The sequence below is a fragment of the Anabrus simplex genome, chromosome 4 (assembly GCF_040414725.1).
Source record: "Anabrus simplex isolate iqAnaSimp1 chromosome 4, ASM4041472v1, whole genome shotgun sequence".
Taxonomy (NCBI): Eukaryota; Metazoa; Arthropoda; class Insecta; order Orthoptera; family Tettigoniidae; genus Anabrus; species Anabrus simplex.
In genome coordinates this window covers 117,834,680-117,860,496 of record NC_090268.1, presented here as the reverse complement: position 1 = coordinate 117,860,496, position 25,817 = coordinate 117,834,680, and the positions used below count along the sequence as shown (strand labels likewise).

The window sequence follows — 25,817 nt, the reverse complement described above, 5'->3', positions numbered from 1 at the left end:
GTCTTTAATTTTAGGACTATCCTACGGCTACGATGTCTTTTAATGTTTCTGCATTTCGTACATATAGGCCTACTCTTTTCTTAACTGGCTCCCTTAAGTTTTGAATGGTTAGAATTTAAATTTCCAAGTTCTTGCCCTGCTAGTTTTTGAAGGGACGTGAAGTACATTTTACATATAATTCAAACATTCTCTTATAAAACCTTTGTTTGGGTAATGGTTAGGCTTTATAAAAGCCGCATTGTCTGCTTTTATTACGGGTGGTCCAAAATGTAATGTCTCATCTGTGCAGTTAATTTTCATCGACCAGAGGAATCGCCTCTTGGCAGTTCTAAGAAAATGAGATAATAAACAGAAACGTTATATAAGTCAACTTCTTCAAGCGAATGGAATTTAATGACCTTTCTCTCCTTTTCACGGCCGTAGTATGTGGCATAAAAACGGAAGCGTAGCTGATTAATAATGCAAATTATGGTTGCATGAATAGCTGAAGTGGAAAATTTTCACAGCTTCACCTTCGTCGATGACAGAATTATATGCTATATAAAGAGGCACTTGGATAAAATCCCAGAACATCTCCAGTTCTTCCTGAAGGTATCCAAGTCAAGAGTGAATACACCATGAATTGCAAGCTGGTAAGTGTAGAGTCTAATTTAAGTCAGTTTTACCTGGTGACTAGGAGATGCCTGGCCGAGGCGGTAAAGGTGTGCTCGGTTCACCCGAAATGATGTGGGTTCAGTTCCCCGTCAGGAAATAATAAAATTTAAGAAACGAGATTTCCACTTCTGGAGATGCACATAGCATGAGGTTCATTCAGCCTGCACCAAAAATGAGTACCAGGTTTATTCCTGGGGGCAAAGGCGGCCGGGCGTATAGCTAACCACTCTACCCCACCAAGTACGGAGATTACGGATGGTGGAAAACTTTACCTTCCACCCCTTCAGGAGCCTTCAGGAGCCTTCATGGCCCGTACGGACATGACTGCTTCTTTGCTTTGCTTTTTAAGTGGTAACTGAGTTTTGCGGTTTGATCCAACGTCTCTTAAATTTTGATTGTTTTTATATGGTCGGTAAATACATTTTACATTACAATTAACGTTTCAGTCTTTCTTTTACAAAATTTACAAGTAATCCTATGGAAACTGCTTTGGGAATCTCCATGTATACTGTACTTATTCTAAAGGACACACAACTTGGGAGGAGTTGTCGACCCCATTTCCATCAGCTTTGTAGTAGCTTGATCTCCAGACGGATTTAACGATTTCGTTGCTTCAGTTGTTCATGTTTTAAACCAAATTTTTTATCTGTGTTAAGCCCTCTGGGGGTGGGGCAGTAGAATAACGCCCACGGTATCCCCTGCCTGTCGTAAGAGACGACTGAAAGGGGCCCCGGGGGCTCTGAAATTTTCAGCGTGAGTTGGAGGCTACGGAGTCCTTAGCTGAGTCTTGGCATTGCTTCCATTTACTTATGCCAGGCTCCTCACTTTCGTCTATCCTGTCCGACCTCCCTTGGTCAACTCTTGTTCTTTTCCGACCCCGACAGTATTAGAGCATTCGAGGCCTAGGGAGTCTTTCATTTTCGCGCCCTTCGTGGCCCTTGCCTTTTTTCGTCCGTTACTTCATTTTTTGAAGTGACGGATCCCTTCATTCTTCTTCTTTTTTCTCTCTCTTTACCCCCTGTGGGTGGGGGGCGCGGACGAATAATACACCCACGGTATCCCCTGTCTGTCGTGAGAGGCGACTAAAAGGGGCGACCAAGTGATGATTGAATTAGAACCATGAAACTACTTTTGATTCATACCATCACGTGGGGAACACCATGGGTTGCCTGTACTTGTGAGTAGTACAATATATTAGGTACGAAATAGTTTTGTGATTAGTAGCAGCAAAGAGTGGGTTCTCCTGTGGGTTTCCAGTACCCGTGTGTCGTACCCATGTGAGCAACACCGCGGGTCTGGTCGTTGCCTGTGTGTTGTACCACTTTATGAGCGACACCGTGGGTCTGCTTTGCCTGTGATTAGTACCCACTATGTGAGGAACACCACGGGATATTACGAGTCCCTGTGGTTAGTACACCTAGGTGAGGAACGTCATAGGTTTGCGTTTGCTATGAGTGGCGCCATAGTGTGGGAAACACCATAGGTCTGCGTTACCTGTACGACGTCCAATACTTCTGAGTAGTACCATCATATGTGGAACACCGTGAGTCTACGCTACTTTTGAATAGTACCCCAACATGAAAAATACCATGGTTCTGTTTTACTAGCGATAAGTACCATTCTGAGGGGCCTTTGACCTGGATTTTCGACCCCTTTAGACATCAAGCATCCTCGATTCAGAATTGTGCTTTATAAGTGGTCCCTTGGTCAGTAATACCATTCTTTATGACCTTTTTTTGAGTCGGATCCACTGTTCTTTTTGGGTCCGTCCGTCCGTCCGTCCGTCCGTCCGTCCGTCCATCCATCCATCCATCCATCCATCCATCCATCCATCCATCCATCCATCCATCCATCCATCCATCCATCCATCCATCCATCCATCAGGGGCGATGACCTCGATGTTAGGCCCCTTTAAACAACAAGCATCATCGTCATCACCTCACTTTCTTCTACCCTATCCTACGTGGAGGACACGTGTAGGGTACTTTAAGGTTAAAACCTACGGACGTTGAGCAACGCGAAATCACTGCGAACAACTGCTTTAGCACTAGTATATTCTTCAGCTGAATACTGTTCTGCTGTATGGCTGAATAGTTCCCATACTCGTCTGGTCGATGTCCAGCTGCGCCATACAGTGAGAATCATAATCTGGCACCCTGCACTCCACTCCTTACAGTGGTTACCCGTACTGAGCCACATTCAACCTCCTCACATCAGATGATAAAATGCCCTTGTCAGATTATGGACTAAGGTAATGATGAACAGCTCACTTCCCTTCCACCAGGATACAGAAGAAAACGCCGTTGCGAGACTGAAATCCCGGAAACCTGCGTGGAAGACGGCCAGGGAACTAACTGACATAACTTTTAGACCTGACGAAGCGTGGATGCAAGAATGGGCCAGATTACACCCACATGGTCTAATCAACATTGATGACCCAACAGCAAAACTTCCTGGGTTCAACCTCCCACGCACCATATGGACTAGATTAAACAGGATACGCTGCGGCGTTGGAAGTACTGATTCTGCACTACACTAATGGGGGTGGTTGGAGTCTCCTTCCTGCAACTGTGGTGCTGGAGTGCAAACCATCAGCCACATCGTGAAAGAATGTCCTCTACGAGCATTCACTGGGCTTATGGAGGAGCTACATCAACTAACCCCTACGGCACTCACTTGGCTGGAAGGACTTGACATCAGCTTGTGATGAAATCTCAGACCCTGCAGTTGTGTGTGTGTGTGTGTGTGTGTGTGTGTGTGTGTATATCTCCTAGTTAGTCTGTTAATACTCTATATCCATATATATAAATATGTTTATATTTTTCTAATCCGGCCGCGGGTTCAGTACCGCCAAGGCACCCAAGACGACACCACGCCGGATCTCCTGAAGGATTTGATCCCTATTAAAAATGCTTATAGGAAAAGATGGCACATATTTTGGGACCCAACTGACTGGGTGGAATACCTGGACCTAGCCCGGGAAGTACGAAATCGATTGCTGGGAAGAAAGATTGAAAAATGGGAGGAAATTTGCCGTAATCTATTAGAAAACGAGTCAGATCGCGAATTTTGGCGGATTTTCGCAGAAAACGTGTCACATCGCGAACTTCGGCGGATTATGTATCTAAAACAATAAGCATTCAATTATAAATTTCGGTATAATACCGTAGCGAAGCACGGGTATCTTGCTAGTCTATATATATAAAGTAACTTGTCCTGACTGATTCATCATCGCCGAGCCAAAACTACTAGACATATAGAAATGAAATTTTGGGGATACATTCATATTAACATGTAGGTGCTCGCTAAGAGAGGATGTTTGGATATTCCGTCGCTAACGGGGTGAAAAGGGGGAGTGAAATTTTAAAATTAGTGTATCTATATCTCAAAATTTTGAGAGTTTACAGATGTAAAAATTGGTATTTAGTATCTTCATTAAAAATAAAGAAACACGAATTTTTTGTTTTCGGATAACCCCAATAGGAGGGATGAAAAGGGGTGAAAAACGGGTTGAATGCCTTTAATGAGGATACATATATCTCAGAAACTGAAGATATTACAGACCTCAAAATTGGTGTTTGGAATCTTCTTTAAAAATAAAGAAACACGTGTTTTTTGTTTTTGGAAAATCCAATTAATGGCGGTTAAACAGGAGTGACAAATTGGGGTGATTTTTTTGAAAGATTATATCTACAGAATACCTGAGAAACGTAAAATGTTACAGACATAAAAAGTGGTATTTGGAATCTCCTGTAAATGTAAAGAAACATAGGTGATTTGTTTTTGGAAACCCCACTTAAGGGGAACTAAAAAGGGGGTGAAATTTTAAAATGAGAATTTGTACAGTATATCTAAAAAAACTTAACATGTTACAGAAGTGAAAAATGGTATTTTTTATCTCTATTAAAAATCAAGAAACGTGTATTTTTAGTTTTCCGAAATACCACTTTGGTGGAAGGGGGGGTAAAAGTGTCTGAAAATGGTGTTGAATTATTTTAATTAGGCTACTGATATCTCAAGAATGAAGATGTTACAGACGTGAAATTTAGTATTTGGAATCTGCTTTAAAAGTAAAGAAACACGTATTCTCGGAAAATCCAATGAAGTGGGGGGGGGGTGTTTGAAAGAATTGAAAAATTAATTGACTTAATTATATAGGAATATAAGAATATAAGAATATGAGAATTATATGAGAATGGTCTCATGTTTGTGGGTTACTGTAGTCACGTCCTAGTTCGTGAACCATGGGCAACGGCTGAGTGGCCTAGTAAGTGGTCCTGAGAGTCGGGATACCAGTTGCTATGGAAAGGGAGTGGGCATCTCGGACATATTCTGAGTCGTGGCCCTCCTTGTGCTCAGGCGGCTAGGACTACACAATTCACCGGTGGTCCATAACCCGTTAGAGGAGAGATCCTCACTTGGACTATGTGCAAGTAGGGCAGCATCCTGCTTCATGAATTTACCGAGCTCAGAACACTTTAAGCAAGCCTCGGACCTATGGGAGTAATGGAGTTCCACTCCCATTTGACAGGCGAGGGACTCCTTGGAAACAACTTGGCGAACGAAATGGAATTCGATGGGGAGCTATCAATATTAATGGGGCTTATGGAAGAAAGAAGGTAGAAATGGCTGAGTCAGCAAAGAGGATGTATCTGGATGTGCTAGGAGTAAGTGATATTCGGGTAAGGGGAGATAATGAGGAAGAGATAGGAGATTATAAAGTGTACTTGACGGGTGTTAGAAAGGGAAGGGCAGAGTCTGGGGTAGGGCTCTTTATCAGGAATACAATTGCACGCAACATAGTTTCTGTTAGGCACGTAAATGAGCGAATGATGTGGGTAGATTTGTCAGTGGGAGGAATTAGGACAAGAATTGTGTCCGTGTATTCACCATGTGAGGGTGCAGATGAGGATGAAGTTGACAAGTTTTATGAAGCATTGAGTGACATCGTGGTCAGGGTCAACAGCAAGGATAGAATAGTGCTAACGGGCGATTTCAATGCGAGAGTTGGGAATAGAACTGAAGGATACGAAAGGGTGATTGGTAAATGTGGGGAAGATATGGAAGCTAATGGGAATGGGAAGCGTTTGCTGGACTTCTGTGCTAGTATGGGTTTAGCTGCTACGAATACATTCTCAAGCATAAGGCTATTCACCGCTACACATGGGAGGCTAGGGGTACCAGATCCATAATAGACTATATCTTAACATACTTTGAATTCAGGAAATCTGTTAGGAATGTACGAGTTTTTCGCGGATTCTTCGATGATACAGACCACTATCTGATCTGTAGTGAACTAAGTATCTGTAGGCCTAAGGTAGAGAAAGTGAAATCTGTCTGCAAACGAATAAGGGTAGAAAATCTCCAGGACGAGGAAATTAGGCAGAAGTACATGGATATGATTAGTGAGAAGTTTCGAACAGTAGACAGTAAGCAGGTTCAGGATATAGAAAGTGAATGGGTGGCATACAGGAATGCTGTAGTAGAAACAGCAAGGGAATGCCTAGGAACAACTGTGTGTAAAGATGGGAAAAGGCGAACATCTTGGTGGAATGATGAAGTGAGAGCAGCCTGTAAACGTAAAAAGAAGGCTTATCAGAAATGGCTCCAAACAAGGGCCGAGGCAGACAGGGATTTGTACGTAGATGAAAGAAACAGAGCGAAACAAATAGTTGTTGAATCCAAAAAGAAGTCATGGGAAGATTTTGGTAATAACCTGGAAAGGCTAGGTCAAGCAGCAGGGAAACCTTTCTGGACAGTAATAAAGAATCTTAGGAAGGGAGGGAAAAAGGAAATGAACAGTGTTTTGAGTAATTCAGGTGAACTCATAATATATCCCAGGGAATCACAGGAGAGGTGGAGGGAATATTTTGAACATCTTCTCAATGTAAAAGGAAATCATCATGATGGTGTTCAAACAGCCAAGGTCATGGTGAGGAGGAAAATGATGTTGGTGAAATTATGCTTGAGGAAGTGGAAAGGATAGTAAATAAACTCCATTGTCATAAGGCAGCAGGAATAGATGAAATTAGACCTGAAATGGTGAAGTATAGTGGGAAGGCAGGGACGAAATGGCTTCATAGAGTAGTAAAATTAGCATGGAGTGTTGGTAAGGTACCTTCAGATTGGACAAAAGCAGTAATTGCACCTATCTATAAGCAAGAGAACAGGAAGGATTACAACAATTATCGAGGTATCTCATTGATTAGTATACCAGGCAAAGTATTCACTGGCATCTTGGAAGGGAGGGTGCGATCAGTCGTTGAGAGGAAGTTGGATGAAAACCAGTGTGGTTTCAGACCACAGAGAGGCTGTCAGGATCAGATTTTCAGTATGCGCCAGGTAATTGAAAAATGCCACGAGAGGAATAGGCAGATGTGTTTATGTTTCGTAGAGCTAGAGAAAGCATACGACAGGGTACCGAGGAAGAAGATGTTGGCTATACTGGAGGACTATGGATTTCAAGGTAGATTATCACAATCAATCAAAGGAATTTATGTTGACAATTGGGCTTCAGTGAGAATTGATGGTAGAATGAGTTCTTGGTTCAGGGTACTTACAGGGGTTAGACAAGGCTGTAATCTTTCACCTTTGCTGTTCGTAGTTTACATGGATCATCTGCTGAAAGGTATAAAATGGCGGGGAGGGATTCAGTTAGGTGGAAATGTAGTAAGCAGTTTGGCCTATGTTGACGACTTGGTCTTAATGGCAGACTGTGCCGAAAGCCTGCAGTCTAATACCTTGGAACGTGAAAATAGGTGCAATGAGTATGGTATGAAAATTAGCCTCTCGAAGACTAAATTGATGTCAGTAGGTAAGAAATTGAACAGAATTGAATGTCAGATTGGTGATACAAATGTAGAACAGGTCGATAATTTCAAGTATTTAGGTTGTGTGTTCTCCCAGAATGGTAATATACACTGACTGACAGAGCAAATGCAACACCAAGAAGGAGTGGTCAGAACTTTATGCCAATTGCAGGGTAGAATGACATCACTGAGGTATGCTCATGATGTGAAATGCGCCGCTGTGCTGCGCGCGTAGCGAACGATAAATGGGACACGGCGTTGGCGAATGGCCCACTTCGTACCGTGATTTCTCAGCCGACAGTCATTGTAGAACGTGTTGTCGTGTGCCACAGGACACGTGTATAGCCAAGAATGCCAGGCCGCCGTCAACGGAGGCATTTCCAGCAGACAGACGACTTTACGAGGGGTATGGTGATCGGGCTGAGAAGGGCAGGTTGGTCGCTTCGTCAAATCGCAGCCGATACCCATAGGGATGTGTCCACGGTGCAGCGCCTGTGGCGAAGATGGTTGGCGCAGGGACATGTGGCACGTGCGAGGGGTCCAGGCGCAGCCCGAGTGACGTCAGCACGCGAGGATCGGCGCATCCGCCGCCAAGCGGTGGCAGCCCCGCACGCCACGTCAACCGCCATTCTTCAGCATGTGCAAGACACCCTGGCTGTTCCAATATCGACCAGAACAATTTCCCGTCGATTGGTTGAAGGAGGCCTGCACTCCCGGCGTCCGCTCAGAAGACTACCATTGACTCCACAGCATAGACGTGCACGCCTGGCATGGTGCCGGGCTAGAGCGACTTGGATGAGGGAATGGCGGAACGTCGTGTTCTCCGATGAGTCACGCTTCTGTTCTGTCAGTGATAGTCACCGCAGACGAGTGTGGCGTCGGCGTGGAGAAAGGTCAAATCCGTCAGTAACTGTGGAGCGGCCTACCGCTAGACATCGCGGCATCATGGTTTGGGGCGCTATTGCGTATGATTCCACGTCACCTCTAGTGCGTATTCAAGGCACGTTAAATGCCCACCGCTACGTGCAGCATGTGCTGCGGCCGGTGGCACTCCCGTACCTTCAGGGGCTGCCCAATGCTCTGTTTCAGCAGGATAATGCCCGCCCACACACTGCTCGCATCTCCCAACAGGCTCTACGAGGTGTACAGATGCTTCCGTGGCCAGCGTACTCTTCGGATCTCTCACCAATCGAACACGTGTGGGATCTCATTGGACGCCGTTTGCAAACTCTGTCCCAGCCTCGTACGGACGACCAACTGTGGCAAATGGTTGACAGAGAATGGAGAACCATCCCTCAGGACACCATCCGCACTCTTATTGACTCTGTACCTCGACGTGTTTCTGCGTGCATCGCCGCTCGCGGTGGTCCTACATCCTACTGAGTCGATGCCGTGCGCATTGTGTAACCTGCATATCGGTTTGAAATAAACATCAATTATTCGTCCGTGCCGTCTCTGTTTTTTCCCCAACTTTCATCCCTTTCGAACCACTCCTTCTTGGTGTTGCATTTGCTCTGTCAGTCAGTGTAATAAGTGAGATTGAATCAAGGTGTAGTAAAACTAATGCAGTGAGCTCGCAGTTGCGATCAGCAGTATTCTGTAAGAAGGAAGTCAGCTCCCAGACGAAACTATCTTTACATCGGTCTGTTTTCAGACCAACTTTGCTTTACGGGAGCGAAAGCTGGGTGGACTCAGGATACCATATTCATAAGTTAGAAGTAACAGACATGAAAGTAGCAAGAATGATTGCTGGTACAAACAGGTGGAAACAATGGCAGGAGGGTACTCGGAATGAGGAGATAAAGGCTAATTTAGGAATGAACTCGATGGATGAAGCTGTACGCATAAACCGGCTTCGGTGGTGGGGTCTTGTGAGGCGAATGGAGGAGGATAGGTTACCTAGGAGAATAATGGACTCTGTTATGGAGGGTAAGAGAAGTAGAGGGAGACCAAGACGACGATGGTTAGACTCGGTTTCTAACGATTTAAAGATAAGAGGTATAAAACTAAATGAGGCCACAACACTAGTTGCAAATCGAGGATTGTGGCGACGTTTAGTAAATTCTCAGAGGCTTGCAGACTGAACGCTGAAAGGCATAACAGTCTATAATGATAATGTATGTATGTATGTATGTATGTATGTATGTATGTATGTATGTATGTATGTATGTATGTATGTATGTATGTATGTACTTTCATCTAATAAAAACTAAAGTTGTTACAGACGTGAAAATTGGTATTTGTATCTCCTTTCAAAACAAAGAAAGACGCGTTTTTGGGGGGAAATCATCTTGGGGGGCGGGAGTAAAATGGAGTTGAATTCCTTTCATGAGGACACAGAAATCAAAAACTGAAGAAACTAGAGTCGTGATAATTGGTATTTAGAAGATCCTTTACTATTAAAGAAACAAGGTTTTTTGCCGGAAAATTCACATGGGGGGGGGGGGAGGAGTGTGAAAATGAGTGAAATAAAGTGAATTATTTTTATGGGGATACTTATATCCCAAAGCTGAAGGTAATAGACATGAACATTGGTGTTTGGAATCTCCTTTAAACATAAAGAAACATGCCTTCTTTTAATTTTTGTGGGTGGGGGGGGGGTGTAAATAAACTTGACGGCGGTGGAGTGTAAAAGGAGGTGAGTCCAGTTGATTTTACTGTTCATAATGTACTTATAAGGAGCCTCCGTTGCTCAGGTGGCAGCGCGCCTGCCTCTCACAGCTCGGTTCCGTGGTTCAAATCCCGGTCACTCCACGTGACATTAGTGCTGGACAAAACGGAGGCGAGACAGATTTTCTCCGGATACTCCGGTTTTTCCTGACATCATTCATTCCAGCACACTGTCCAATATCATTTCATTTCATTTGTCATTCATTATCCATTGCCCCAGAGGAGTGCGACTGGCTTCGGCAGCCGGCACAATTCCAATTGTCGCCGCTAGAGGGGGCTTCATTCATTCCATTCCTGACCCTGTCCAATGACTGGAAACAGGCTGTAGATTTTCGATGTACTTATTCTGATCATAAACCGATCATTTTTAATATTTCCTGGGTTCGTTTTCAAGAGCCATCTTTTTCTTCGGAGAACGTTCTTAGATTACAGTAGATTCTCCTGGCATATAAATAAAAATGTAAACACCTTTGAAATGAACGATAGGAATGAGATTAACCGTCCAATTGTTCACCTCTATAATAAGGTCAATAATACACGGAAGTATGTCATTCGTATCGCCAGAAATCCCGCACACTTGCCTACGCGCGACAATGGTGCTGGTCACAATGTCAACAATGACAATGGCAGCAGATGTAATTTACCGCCAAGTAGCGGTCTTGCATCTTGCTATGGGGTCCAGAACATCTATAATAATAATAATAATAATAATAATAATAATAATAATAATAATAATAATAATAATAATAATGTTCTGGACCGTCGCCAAATGTGCGGACCGCGCTGGAAACGGGTCCTGGACGGATAATGACTAAGAATGCAGTCCGGCCGCGGGTTCAGTACCGCCAAGGCACCCAAGACGAAACCACGCCGGATCTCCTCAAGGATTTGATCCATACTAAAAATGCTTATAAGGTGAAATACCTGGACCTAGTCCGGGAAGTACGAAATCGATTCCTGGAAAGAAAGATTGAAAAATGGGAGGAAACTTGCCGTAATCTATTAGAAAACGAGTCAGATCGCGAAATTTGGCGGATTCTCTCAGAAAACCAGTCAGATCGCGAATTTCGGCTGATTGTATATAAAACAATAATCATTCAGTTATAAATTTCAGTATAATACCGTAGCGAAGCACGGGTATCTTGCTAGTAACACTTATATGTAAAATACATTTCAAACGATTGTGAAATGAAGCATCATTCGCTAAATAAATAAGGGAGCCTTTCATTTTCACGCCCTTCGTGGACCTTGCCTTTTTATGGCCGGTATCTTCGTTTTTCGAAGTATCGCACCCATTCCTTTTTTCTCTTTGTTCAGTGTTATATAGAGAATGGTTGCCTAGTCAAGTTTTTTGTTTGTATTAAGAGTGCTCTGGAGATGTTAAGTTCATGTATACACATTTCCCCTCATAACCCTTGAATATACGCAGTCCAACTAATACTGCTTAGTTTTAGGATTGATATTGCACTGTTTAATACTTGTACGTGAGCAACGTAAAACGAGCATTACCTGCACGGGAAAAGCGGTGATATGTTTTCCTGTCACCGTAAGAAACAGACCATTCAAAATTAAAAATATACTCAGTTTTAAGTACCTGAAGCTTATACAGAATTGGATACGTCACAAAAACTGTGCTTAGGTATATACATCAAATGTTAAATTGTCGTACAATAGCCTACTTAAAAGATATTACCATTGTGGGAGTGACGCCACATTTTATACATTTCAGCTCATTGGTAGTGCTCTTCACTCGAGATGTATGTAAAATGTCGAACGATTCTGTTATTTTGCTGCATGAAAGTAATTATATTTCTGGGAGAGTTTCGTGTGTCCTTAACTTTGGCAACGAATACATCTCTCTGTCTTGCATGTTATACGAGGTAAGATTTCTAATATTCACATTCCTAAATTGTGCCGTTCGTGCTGAGGGGAAATTTTACCCCAACTTTATGCTCATAAACGTTACCTTAAGAAAAGAAAAGGTCATTTCCAAACTAAATTTAACACCGAAGAGTAACCATTATATTTCGGCTCTAAAATAATAATTTAAAGATCCCTACCACCGTGAAATGCTCAGTGGGATATTGACCTATGATGAGGAAATGGGAACTTACCTCAAACCTAGGGGGCAAAAGATCTCTACAGGTCGACACCCCGAACAAATAGCATTTTTTTTTGACCTCAAACCTGAAATCAGTTGCATATTCAGTCGGTCTTACGTGGGGAAGTATTAGTCCGGGTACCGTTCAGAATTTGTTGAAGAAAGCATATCCCTCATGCCGCTAAACCCCTGATGTGTCCTGGCCTACCAAACGAGCTCTGCTTGAAGGCCTACAGTTTACGAGATGACGCGCGGTCACCGTGACGAATGCCCTCGGCCGTTATTAATGGTCCGGGGCCGCTATCTGACCGTCAAATTACTCCTCAGTTGTTTTCACGTAAGCTGAATGATCCTCAGACCAGCCCGTAGATCCCGTGGGTTGGCGACAACGGGCCGTAGCGTTCTTTTCACTTACTTGTCCCAGGCTCCTCACGTTCATCTTTCCAATCCGCCCTCCCATGGTCGACTATTGTTATTTTCCAATCTCGAGAGTATAGGTTTGCGCATCCTAGGGAGTCTTGATTTTCAATCCCTTCGTGGCGCTTTCTTTGGCCGATAACTTCATTTTTCGAAGTGTCGGACCTCTTCCATATTTTCTCTCAGATTAATGTTAATGGACGAATGGTTGCCCACTTGCAATTCCTCTTAAATCAGTTGTCACCACCACCACCACCCCACCCCACACCACCACATTAGATCCAGATAAAAAAAACCCTGTCTTGCCCGGGAATAGAAGAGTCATACTCGCTACCCTTAGATCACCGCCCTGGCGAAGATGATCGAATCAGATTGCTCTGTTGACGTATTCGGTATAACGACGAACGTTGCGCGCGTAATTTTCTGCATTGCCACGAACCTACTACGCTGGCGTAGCAAGGGAAGAGGTGATACTCCCACGTGGCGCGTCCCAGATGGCGGATAGGGGGTCCTAACCGGCTTGCCGGCGGACTTGAGGGAAATAAAATACCTCTCGCGGACCAAACACACACACCCCCCCCCCCCTGTTGGTGGGGGACGCAGACGAAGAATTCACCCATGCTATCCCCTGCCTCTCCTAAGAGGCGACTAAAAGGGGCGACAAGGGATGATTGAATCAGAACCATGAAACTACTTTTGATTCGTACCATCACGCGGGGAACACCTTGGGTTGCCAGTACTTGCGAGTAGTACCACTATATTAGGTACGAAATAGGTTTGTGATTAGTAGCAGCAAAAGGGGGTTCTTCTGTGGGTTTCCAGTACCCGTGCGTCGTACCCATGTGAGCAACACCGCGGGTCTGGGCGTAGCCTGTGAGTTGTGCCACTATATGAGCGACACCGTGGGTCTGCGTTGCCAGTGATTAGTACCCACTATGTGAGGAACACCACGGGAATGCCGGCTCCCGTGATTAGTACACCTAGGTGAGGAACCTCATCGGTTTGCGTTGGCTATGAGTGGCGCCATTTTGTGAGAAACACCATAGGTCTGCGTTACCTTTACGACGTACAATACTTGTGAGTAGTACCTTAATGTTTGGAACACCGTGAGTTTACGCTACCTTTGATTAGTACCGCAGCTTGAGAAATACCACGGTTCTACTTTACTCGCGACATGTACCATTGTGAGGGGCCTTAGATCTGGATTTTGGACTCCTTTAGACATCAAGCATCCTCGATTCGGGATTGTGCTTCATGAGTGTGCCCTTGGTCTGCAATGAATTATCTATAATCTTTTTTGAGCTGGATCCACTCCTTTTTTTTTGCCCGTTTTTTGTTTTTTGATTCATGTCCATCCATTCCTTCTTCATGACGATTTTTAAAATTATTTTTGTGAGTGGATGATTCTGAATTTTTTGTTGTCATTTCATTTCGTACCATTAGGGGCCGATGACCTCGATGTTAGGCCCCTTTCAACAACAAGCATCATCATCATCATCATCATCATCATCATCATTAGTATGTATAGGAGATGAAGATATATCATCGGTGATGTCCGAAGTAAAAATAGCGAAGAAGAATAATACGACGATTGAAATGAAATTGGAATGGAAGTGAAAGACGCTATTCCAAATACACATAAACATATAAACAAAGTAATTTCGTTGATGGAAGCGTGAAGTGCATCATATCATGTTCATCTGCTGCACCCCGCGAGTATAAAATAATACGTGGAAATAATTAAAATAATTCCTGCGCACTAACCTTACAAATAATACTAGTGGACTTAAAAAATAAGTAAATCGATTGGGGTGATCAGAGTGTAACTAGTGTACTTGATACTCCATTGGATTGAGGGGGATAGCTGGTACGTTTCTTTCATTATTCTCACAGCGCAGGTTATGTCCCGACATACTGCGGTTAATCTACCCCACGCGGGGAGTAGTATAATACAGGGATTCTGCCGCCGCCTCCTCCTCCGGGCTCCCAGGGGCCCCTCCGCCTCCTGCGGGAAATTTGAATTTTGGCGGGAAATTTGAATTTTGGCGCGAGATTTGAATTTGTAAACAAAGCCACGTTCTTTTTGACAGCTGTCATCGACAACAACGCATCACTAACCTCACTGCTGCCATCTTGACGGGCCTAAACCTCAGTGGTACCAACTTAACCTAACTAGTGCGAGGTAAACAAAGGCACGTGTTTTTTGACAGCCACGTGCTTTTTTGACAGCTGTCATCCGCCATCTTTAAACTACAGAGCACCGTGCTGCCCTCTTTATCGCAGTAGCTGCAAATTCGTCACCTGTCATCGGCAGTGCTGCCATCTTGGCGGGCCTAAACCTTAGTGCTACCAACTTAACCTAACTAGCGCGAGATAAACAAAGCCACGTGCCTTTTTGACAGCTGTCATCCGCCATCTTTAAACTACAGAGCACCGTGCTGCCCTCTTTATCGCAGTAGCTGCAAATTCGTCACCTGTCATCGGCAGTGCTGCCATCTTGGCGGGCCTAAACCTTAGTGCTACCAACTTAACCTCACTAGCGCGAGATAAACAAATCCACGTGCAGCTGTCATCCACCATCTTTAATCTATAGAACACAGTTCTGCCCTCTTTAGCTAGATACCTGTGGTGGCAGGCAGTTCTACGTGACAACAGCCATCTTTGAGCACCGTGCTGCCCTCTATGTGGTGGCGGCAAATTCTACATGCTCTTGTTTGGAAACAAACCCACGTGCTTTTTTTGACAGCCATCATCCTCCATCTTTAAGCAACAGAGTACAGTGCTGCCCTCTATGTGGTGGTGGCAAATTCCACGTGCTCTTGTTTGGAAACAAAGCCACATGCTTTTTGACAGCTGTCACCCGCCATCTTTAACCAACAGAGCACTATGCTACTATCATGCGGGCAATTTCGTTAGCTGTCATCCGCCATCTTTAATGAACAGAGCACCGTGCTGCCCTCATGCGGGGCAATTTCGTTAGCTGTCATCCACCATCTTTAATGAACAGAGCACCGTGCTGCCCTCATGCGGGGCAATTTCGTTAGCTGTCATCCGCTCGCATACCCGCAGTGATGCATGTTTAGACTTGAACACACATACTACTGTTCAAAACTTATTACAACTTGAACTGCATACTAGTGTTCGATGTTGTTGAACACTGCATTGTATGACTAGAATCGAGCACTGTTTAGAAAGAAAAAAATATTTTCTCAACATACTTAATAAGCTGCTCTTCTTCCTCTGTCAAGGTACATCTCTATCGAACATGCATTGCAAAAGCAAGAGTGTGCAAGTTTAGACTTGAACACATACTACCGTTTAGAGTTCGATGTTGTTGAACACTGCATTGCAATCAAACACTGTTTAGAAAAAGAAAAAAAAATTCTCTTCTCAACATGAGCTAGACAATAACATACTTACGAATCTGCTCATCACCTTCTTTCTTGCTTTTCTTCTTTGAGTAATAAACGAAACTCTATCTTGCAAATAAGGAGCGGGAGGAAGGTAATACCTAACCTAAAATAAAAGAATATGCCAATTCTACATTATTTATTTACATCTTGTATGTACAAGTTTTATCTCGAATCATTTTACCCTAGTGATATTTGCGTACTTCTCCCATTCTCGACGCAATTCTTGTATGTACAAGTTTAAACTTGCCGTACTACGCTCTCAGCGTACCTCTCCCTATCTTTATACAATATGTACAGTGAATTGTGATGTAAGACAGCGTAACGTATATATTACAAAGTACACACCTCTAGCATAATGTTTACACACATCTGCTTTATGTAAAGTAGTACCGATCAATACTACTATGCCCCCAGGCTAGAGTGTTGGTAGAATTTGGAATGACAAACCGTTTGCAATCAACATTATTAAGGGCTACCTTACTAATTAAATGAGTGTACAACTGGTGCTTCTTGCTTCTAATGACATACATTTGCTTATGCAAAACAGGTGGATTACTTTTAATGCAATTGTTATAGTTTTCAAAACTTAGCTGATTCTGAACGACATTCTTTTTAACCCCCTTCAATCTCTTTATTTGTAATTCATTTAAGAGTTTTATGCTATATGACTTGGATTTAGTACCTAAAAATGAATCGATAATATTTCCAGCACATTCATCTTTCATTTAACCTAGAACCTTTTTGTTCACTAGCGGTAGATGATATTGATTATTTGCAGGATAGTTACTTGTATCAAACCTACCCAAGTCTGGCTTTATATCATGGTAATAGTTATCAGTTTTGATTTGATAAATAAACGAATCGGTATCTGTGTAGAGCAATTGTGCATTATGCGCGTACTTCTTCATCATATAATCGTAATGGAATTCATACATGAGTGTTTTAGCCAATTCAAGTACTGCAAAGCCGACGCAGGTAGGTTTGTCATACTTAACCTTAACACGATTCTTCTGTATAATAACTAAATTCTCATGTATGATGCTGCAGCTGTGGAAATTTGGTTTACTTATTAAATAGTTAGCACCATACCTTTTCTTAATATTTTCCCAGTTTGTAATCAGTTTTACATCAACGCGTTTGTCAACATTTTCCATAGTCTTACCAAACACACTGTTATTCATGAGCTTGTAGAAATCTTTTTCAAACTCGTTAACCGCATTCGTTCTTAAATTATTGTTCAGATCGATATATGGCTTTAGCCACGGTGACTGATTAAATTCTAGTACGCGATGAATTTTGGATAACTTCAAACCATGCTGCAAACACTGTTTTAAATTTCGGTAATGAATGATAGATTTATCACACAAATTAGCAATTAGCATTTTCGTCGTTCATGCGATGTACGGAGGCTTCATATTTTCAGGGCAGAACGGCAAGTCATTATGAGAAGTGTGTAACTCTTTAGGATACTGTAAGTCAACTTCGAGGAAATAGCCTTTATCAGCTTCATCGCCTAGGGCGTGCAGCTGTAAAGCATCAATTTCGCACTGCGTTAGCCAGCGGAAACCACTCACCGGTAGATGCTGACTCATCGCCCACCCATACTGATTATTAGCATCGAGATAAACAATACACTGAGATTCCTGACTAGAATCGAAACTCGGCATGTACTTATTATTTGCTTTAGAATACCGCTCACTGCACTGACTTAGACCGCCTCGAATAGATGATTTTATAAAGTGCACCATATCAATATCAGTTAGCAGTTCCAAATTCACCTGCGTGTATTTTAACATCGCATCCCAACTAAACCCAGGCGCAGTAAAATACTGACATGGGTCAAGGCTGTAGGTTTTCTTGCAAACACAGCGAAAATTTTCAAAAACATCAGCTAACAAAAGTACATCCGTCTTTAAATATAAGTCGGAGTATTCACCTAGCGTTTGAATGTGGAACTGCTCCCAGATATGTTGTGCATGTAAATAGTCATCATCACTAATATCCGCTGAATTCAGCGAGCTGTAAAAGGATTGTTTCGATGGTAAAGCACGTTCTTCGAGGCGTTCTAAGCAGTCAAGATATTCATAACAAAAAACACCCTTACGCCGAAGTAAATTAAACTGCGCTTCTTCAGGAAAAACGCGTCGAATTTCCGTAAATTGTTCTGGCTGTAAATGACTAGAAAGTTTATCGAGGCTACTCGCCATAAAGCGAAACGAGTCAAGGAATCTCAGTTTTATAGAATGCTCCGCATCTACTTTTACAGACTTTGCAAACGCAATGTACCGCTCTTTATTCTGAGGGATTATATCTACTTTTTCATCTGAAGCTCCAAATAGTGAAATGATGTACTGAAGATTACAGCTATAATGAGCGGCACATCTGTAGAAACCAGTTAAATGATCATGATCAAAAACTTTAGGGTCATTTTCGGAAAATTCCCCATCACAAATGCTACACTTTGTAGCACGTTCATGATCATTTAACTGAATTTCGGTGAGTGGCTTCATAGGAATATTACTATTTAGAATACGACCAAGACGAACTGCATCAGTTTCAAGTCTTTCTAAAATACTTTAGCAGCATCAGGTCCTCGATACAGCTCTAACTTGTTAAGCGTACTATCATAAATACACTGATGTAATACGCGAAGCTATACGGGGCATGCATGTGCGTAGTATTAGTGAAAGAGTTGTCAGGATTAGGTAAGCATGTGTTGCTTGGCGTGAGGATGGCTTCAAAGTCTGCATAAATCACGAAAGGTACCCACATCTGCTTGTGAAAATTTGTAAATTTTAAAACATCATTGCCTGTAGTAGGTATCTCTGTACGTACATGATTGCAGTCATTCTTGGAATGCTTCGTTAACTGATCTTCAGTTCTAAAATACTGCAAGCATCCATCACATAGCCACTTTTTACACCTTTCTTTAGACAACTGACTACCAACAAGTCTACTCAGATTTTTAATCCAGCAAAAGTGGCTATTCTCACTGTTTTCGATATAGAGTAAGTTAACATGAGTACTCTTCTTATGACATGTATAATACAGAGGGCCTACTACAGACTTTTTCTGTACACTATACACATTAATGCTAATGTTATTTAGTTCTTCAAAGCGCTTAATATCTTTTAACTGCACAGGAAATTCTATACTATCGAAATTTAGCTGCGTTGAATAGTGTGGATACGATGATGTTCTATTCGCTACATTCGATTTAGCAGGATTTAAAGCCGACATCACCGCCCATGCAAAACATGCTTCGTCATTGTTTTGGATGTTTACAACAGCTTTTCTTTGCTGAATCCATGTCGGCAGCTCGATGTGCGAAGATCCTCGCATAGGATTGTACTTATTGATGTTAACTTCTAGATACATTATTTCAACTAAAGCCCACCCTGATTCCTTTTCCTGAAATTCCTCGCTCTTAGTTGAAATAATGTTAGAGACATCCCTAAGTACATCACCAAAATTAGTCGACTCACTTATGATAACATTCTTCGTATTAAATGATTTAATGTCCGTTATTTCGGATTCATCCGTGCTTTTAATGTACAAGGCGAAACGTTCAAAATTAACTTTAAATAAATTATGATTGGACAAAGATTTAGCAAGAAGCTGTTGTACATCCGGTTGAACACAATTTAAAAAGTTTGAAGTGCTCTGAAACTTTTGACTGGTGCGAATTCTGTAACTAGTAATCCTACCTTTAAATGCTGTATTAATTTCCTCGATGTTTGCGTTACTACCACTTCTACACGCATTATTTTTATGCGCATTACTCCGTAAGTGTCCCTGAAAATGTGAAGATGGTACATCAGTATTACAGTGCTCGCAGTGAATAGTTTGAAGTTCATGATTTTTTCTAGGTTTTTTACTACTAGTACTTTCTACAGCTACATCCGTTTTTTTACGCTTTTCTCCTATTACCTGAGGGCAAGTAGATACCTGATGCGCTTCTACTAAGTGAGCCTCGTATCGCTCTACGTTAGCGAAATACACACTACAAACTTTACATAAAGCAGATGTTATGATAGGGTGTTTTGATTTCATATGGCGCATGAAGTTATCTCGCCTTGTAAACGTTACATTGCATTCCTCACAGCAGGGGAACATCTGAAAAGAGAACAACCAATAGAGATTAGGCGAAAGTTGCTATGTTTGAAAGAAACCAAGTTTCAACCTATAGAAGTCAGACATTGCTGAAAGTTTGAAATTATAAGATTAACCTCTTCTACAGCATGCTGACTGAAGAGAATAACTATTTATCATTAGACTAAAGTTGTGATGTTCGGAAGAAACCAAGTTTCAACGTATAGAGGTCGGACATGGCTGTGAGTTTGAAATTATAAGATTAACCTCTTCTATGACATGCAGATTAAAGAAAATAACTATTTATCAATAGACTAAAGTTACGATGTTCGGAAGAAACCAAGTTTCAACGTATAGAGGTCGGACATTGCTGTGAGTTTGAAATTATAAGATTAACCTCTGCTATGACATGCAGATTAAAGAAAATAACTATTTATCAATAGACTAAAGTTACGATATTTTAGAAGAAACCAAGTTTCAGCCTGTTGAGGTCAGACATAGCTATGTGTGTTTGAATTTGTAAGATTAACCTCGTCTATAGCATGAGGATTGAAGAGAACAACTATTTATCAATAGACTAAAGTTACGATGTTCGGAAGAAACCAAGTTTCAATGTATAGAGGTCAGACATACCTTAAAATCTTCGCGCTGCAAACTGTTACTCGGATGAATAAAATGCGTACTTTCAAGCCTGAAACTCGTATGATAATATTCTGGTCGTACCTAAAAAAGAAGAAACATATGAATGTAGTGTAGGGTACGTCAGCTAGCCTAGCTATCTTTACAACTCAAAGTTCGAAACATACCTTAAAAATGCACCTGCTGCAGACTGTTACTCGGATGAATAAAATGCGTGCGTTCAAGCCTGAAACTCGAATGATAATATTCTGGTCGTACCTAAAAAAAAGAAGAAACATATATGAATGTAGTGTAGGGTACGTCAGCTAGCCTAGCTATCTTTACAACTCAAAGTTCGAAACATACCTTAAAATGTTCGCGCTGCAGATTGTTACTCGGATGAATAAAATGCGTACTTTCAAGCCTGTAACTCGAACGGTACCTAAAAAAGAAAAGAACAAACATATATGAATGTAGATGTTTATTACCTAGCGTAGAAGTTGCTTTGCAAACAGTAACTAACAGTTCAGGCTTACCTTAAGTTGAAGGCTGAAGAATAATATTCACAGCGGACAGTACTTAGACGGGAGATGTGCACGTAATAGATATACACAAAGAACTGTGAGCGCTTCACGCAGACTGCAGCGAGTAAATATGCTCCTTGTTACCAAGCGGATATCAAGAATTGCAGACGTTTGCAGTACAGTTGGAACGAAATGTTTATGCAACAAGAGCTCTCCTGAGGGTCTTACGCTGAGTTCTGCAGGCTGACGTATTTAAGCCGGGGTCGAACCTGCTGTTGATGCCGAGGTGTCAGAATTTAAGAGTTCTGCAGCGGATCGAGCCTTGGAAAGTTAGCGCGCGATCCTCGACCTCTGAACTTAAGCGGGAGGGTACTAATCTACATCCGCGGTATTCCTTACCTGTCGGCACTTAAAGGTATTGAGCTAAAACCACATCTAGCTAGATCATGTAATTACACGTTATGACGATCGCGCAGGTCCCTCGCCTAGCATTTGCTTTTTTTACGGCTTCCGACGGTAGGGGTTCGAACCCGCTATCTCTCGAAGTAGCGAGAATGATTGCGGGCACACGAGTGTTGAGGGTGATTCATTTGTCGGGTGGAGGCGATCCTACTGTTGCATATTACATTCTCAGGTAGTTTCGAGGGCGTGCAAAAAGCCAGCATTAAGTAAGGGCTGTTGATGGGGACGTTAAACCTTGTACAGGCTCCTTCGAAAATGATTGTGAGTATAAGATGTTGATGGTGATTCATCTGTCGGATGGAGGTGGTAAGCTGTGTGCAGGCTCTTTCGGCAGGAGTAGGCTATGTGCCGGCACCGGGTTTTACCCTCTCCCTACTATTGTATATTACATTCTTAAGTAGTTTCGAGGTCATGCAAAAAGCCAGCATTAGGTAAGGGCTGTTGATGGGGACGTTAAACCTTGTGCAGGCTTCCCCGAAACTGATTGTGAGTACAAGATGTTGAGGGTGATTCATCCGTCGGATGGAGGCGATAAACCTTGTGCAGGCTCTTTCAGCAGGAGTAGGCTATGTGCCGGCAATGGGTTTTACCCTCTCCCTACTGTTGTATATTACATTCTTAGGTAGTTTCTAGGGCGTGCAAAAAAGCCAGCATTAAGTAAGGGCTGTTGATGGGGACGTTAAACCTTGTGCAGACTCCTTCGAAACTGATTGTGAGTATAAGATGTTGATGGCGATTCATGTGTCGGGTGGAGGCGATAAGCCTTGTGCAGGCTCTTTCAGCAGGAGTAGGCTATGTGCCGGCACTGGGTTTTACCCTCTCCCTACTGTTGTATATTACATTCTTAGGTAGTTTCGAGGGCGTGCAAAAAAGCCAGCATTAAGTAAGGGCTGTTGATGGGGACGTTAAACCTTGTGCAGACTCCTTCGAAAATGATTGTGAGTACAAGATGTTGATGGCGATTCATCTGTCGGATGGAGGTGATAAGCTGTGTGCAGGCTTCTTCGGTAGGAGTAGGCTATGTGCCGGCACTGGGTTTTACCCTCTCCCTACTGTAGTATATTACATTCTTAGGTAGTTTCGAGGGCGTGCAAAAAGCCAGCATTAAGTAAGGGCTGTTGATGGGGACGTTAAACATTGTGCAGACTCCTTCGAAAATGATTGTGAGTATAAGATGTTGATGGTGATTCATCTGTCGGATGGAGGTGATAAGCTGTGTGCAGGCTTCATCGGTAGGAGTAGGCTATATGCCGGCACTGGGTTTTACCCTCTCCCTACTGTAGTATATTACATTCTTAGGTAGTTTCGAGGGCGTGCAAAAAGCCAGCATTAAGTAAGGGCTGTTGATGGGGGCGTTAAACCTTGCGCAGACTCCTTCAACAGGAGTAGCCTATATGCCGGCACCGTGCGGGCTCTTTCGATAGGGGTAGGCTATGTGCTGGTACTGTGTTTTAACTTCTCCGTACAATAATAATATTTTATGTTAGGAACTTACACCAGTTAAATGCTACACGGCTAAGAAAACGTTCCGTGAGTTACAAGTGGCTTATCAGCACGCAGTGTCCTCGTTCAAGGTTAGTACAGCCGGAAGCCGAGTGTACAATTTCAGTCAACGCATGCATTCCTCACGTCGCTCTGACTGACTGCGCTGATATAACTTCAAAGACAGTGGAACAAAAAATGTAACCCATAGCCTGTTCCTAAAGCTTAACACTGTAAATGTTTGGAGCTCCTGTTTTTACAGCTAGATGTGGTTCCTAACGTGGCAGGGCCGGGATTAAAAATATATTTTACAGCCGAGTGCCCCCTCCTGACGCAAGAGTATAAATCACAAGAATCTGTTTTACAGCCGATTGCCCTTCCAGACGCTGAAAGACCAGGATTTAGCCAGTTACCCTTCCTGATGTAACAAGACTAGGATTTATTTTTAGACTGCACTTGGCTAGAAATAGCCACACGAAATTATTATATAGAAAGAGAATTGCCGGCTCCTACGGTTTGGTTTAGTGTGCCTGCCTCTCACCCGGCAGTCTCGGGTTCGATTCTCTTGGGATTAAAAATATGTTTTACAGCCGATTGCCCTTCCTGACGCTGAAAGACCAGGATTTAGCCAGTTACCCTTCCTGATGTAACAAGACTAGGATTTATTTTTAGACTGCACTTGGCTAGAAATAGCCACACGAAATTATTATATAGAAAGAGAATTGCCGGCTCCTACGGTTTGGTTTAGTGTGCCTGCTTCTCACCCGGCGGTCTCGGGTTCGATTCTCTTAGAACGAAGGTGCACTCCAAACACATCATTCAATGTTCTGATCATATGTTGTATCGATTATATTCTTAATCACTTCTTTTGTAATATAATCTTCAAGTATTCGATAAAGATATGCCTTAACAGAGCAGGGAAAAGGAGGTTATAACAATCGCTATCTTTCGCAACCCGTTCAGAACCGTAGTCTTGTTTTCTTTTAGAACGAAGGTATTCCTTGACATGTTCTTTTTAAATTGTCCGCCACAACGAAGAGTACGTCACGGTGCTCTCAGATTGTGGGTGTAGAATTTGCCGCCACCACATGTCAAAGAATAAAGATGCCAACACAAAGATGGCAGCACGGTGCTCTGTAGTTTAAAGATGGCGGATGACAGCTGTCAAAAAGGCACGTGGCTTTGTTTATCTCGCGCTAGTTAGGTTAAGTTGGTAGCACTAAGGTTTAGGCCCGCCAAGATGGCAGCACTGCCGATGACAGGTGACGAATTTGCAGCTACTGCGATAAAGAGGGCAGCACGGTGCTCTGTAGTTTAAAGATGGCGGATGACAGCTGTCAAAAAAGCACGTGGCTGTCAAAAAGCACGTGGCTTTGTTTATCTCGCGCTTGTGAGGTTAAGTTGGTACTACTGAGGTTTAGATCCGTCAAGATGGCAGCAGTGAGGTTAGCGATGCGTTGTTGTCTGTCAAAAAGCACGTGGCTGTCAAAAAACACGTAGCTTTGTTTACCTCGCACTAGTTAGGTTAAGTTGGTACCACTGAGGTTTAGGCCCGTCAAGATGGCAGCAGTGAGGTTAGCGATGCGTTGTTGTCGATGACAGCTGTCAAAAAGCACGTGGCTTTGTTTACAAATTCAAATCTCGCGCCAAAATTCAAATTTCCCGCGGGAGGCGGAGGGGCCCCTGGGAGCCCGGAGGAGGAGGCGGCGGCAGAATCCCTGTATTATACTACTGCGGGGGCGAAGTGCAGTGTCCTTCGACAACCGCAGTACATAGGGCTCGTACTGTACATTAAATATCTCCTTTCGCCACACTGTGGCTACACCATGTGTGTCTCATAATGTTGAAAAATAACCCTTTTTAATTACTGTCGTTTCTTTTGTGTTTTTTTTCAGTTGCTGCTGGTAATGCTGGTGTTCTTGGTGACAATGGTGTCCTTTGCGGCCGCTTCTCCTCAAGGAGGTAGAGGAAGAATGAGCAGAGGGGGAATGGGCAGAGGGAGAGTATTGGGAGGAGGAACACTTGGTGTGTTTGAGGAAAAGGAACTTGATGGCTGAATGGGCATAACTATGTAATCTTTTGTTGTATAGTATTCACTTGTAGTCACTTGTGGCCATGTAAATAAATAAGTTTGGTCTCTAATAAATGATGAGGTTACAAATTGTTGAAAATTATTGAGTGTTGAATGTATCGGAATATATTCAGAATATATTTACCATTCCCTTCAAATTCCCTTGAAAAATTCATTGTGGCTGTAGAAGAGACAGAGCACACCATGTAATGTTATTGTTGATCAATTTTATGGGCTTTCGGTATTTTTAGGTTTCTTCCGGCTCTGTGATATTAGCGCATCTATTGTAAAGGGAGTCTTTCTTCCTCCTTTCATTATTCCTTCCGCTTGTCTTATTCTTGAAGCGATCGATCCTTTAGGATTTTTTCTCACGTTGATAATCATCTTCACAGATTTTCCTTGTCGATGTTTGCAGTTTATCATCTAAAGACATTCACGACATAACCGCCATCATTGCCAGTTGACACGACTGAGCAGTATTTCCATGTTAGCGATGCTTGGCGT

The 25,817-nt window shown here is 42.7% G+C and overlaps 1 long non-coding RNA gene across 1 annotated transcript; it reads left to right on the top strand.

Moving 5' to 3' along the window:
- Positions 1-515: 515 nt before the first annotated feature.
- Positions 516-25,413, top strand: LOC136872479 (uncharacterized). Its single transcript, XR_010859922.2, has 2 exons — positions 516-632; positions 25,138-25,413. It is a non-coding gene; the product is annotated as an uncharacterized lncRNA (long non-coding RNA).
- The last annotated feature ends 404 nt before the right edge of the window (positions 25,414-25,817 follow it).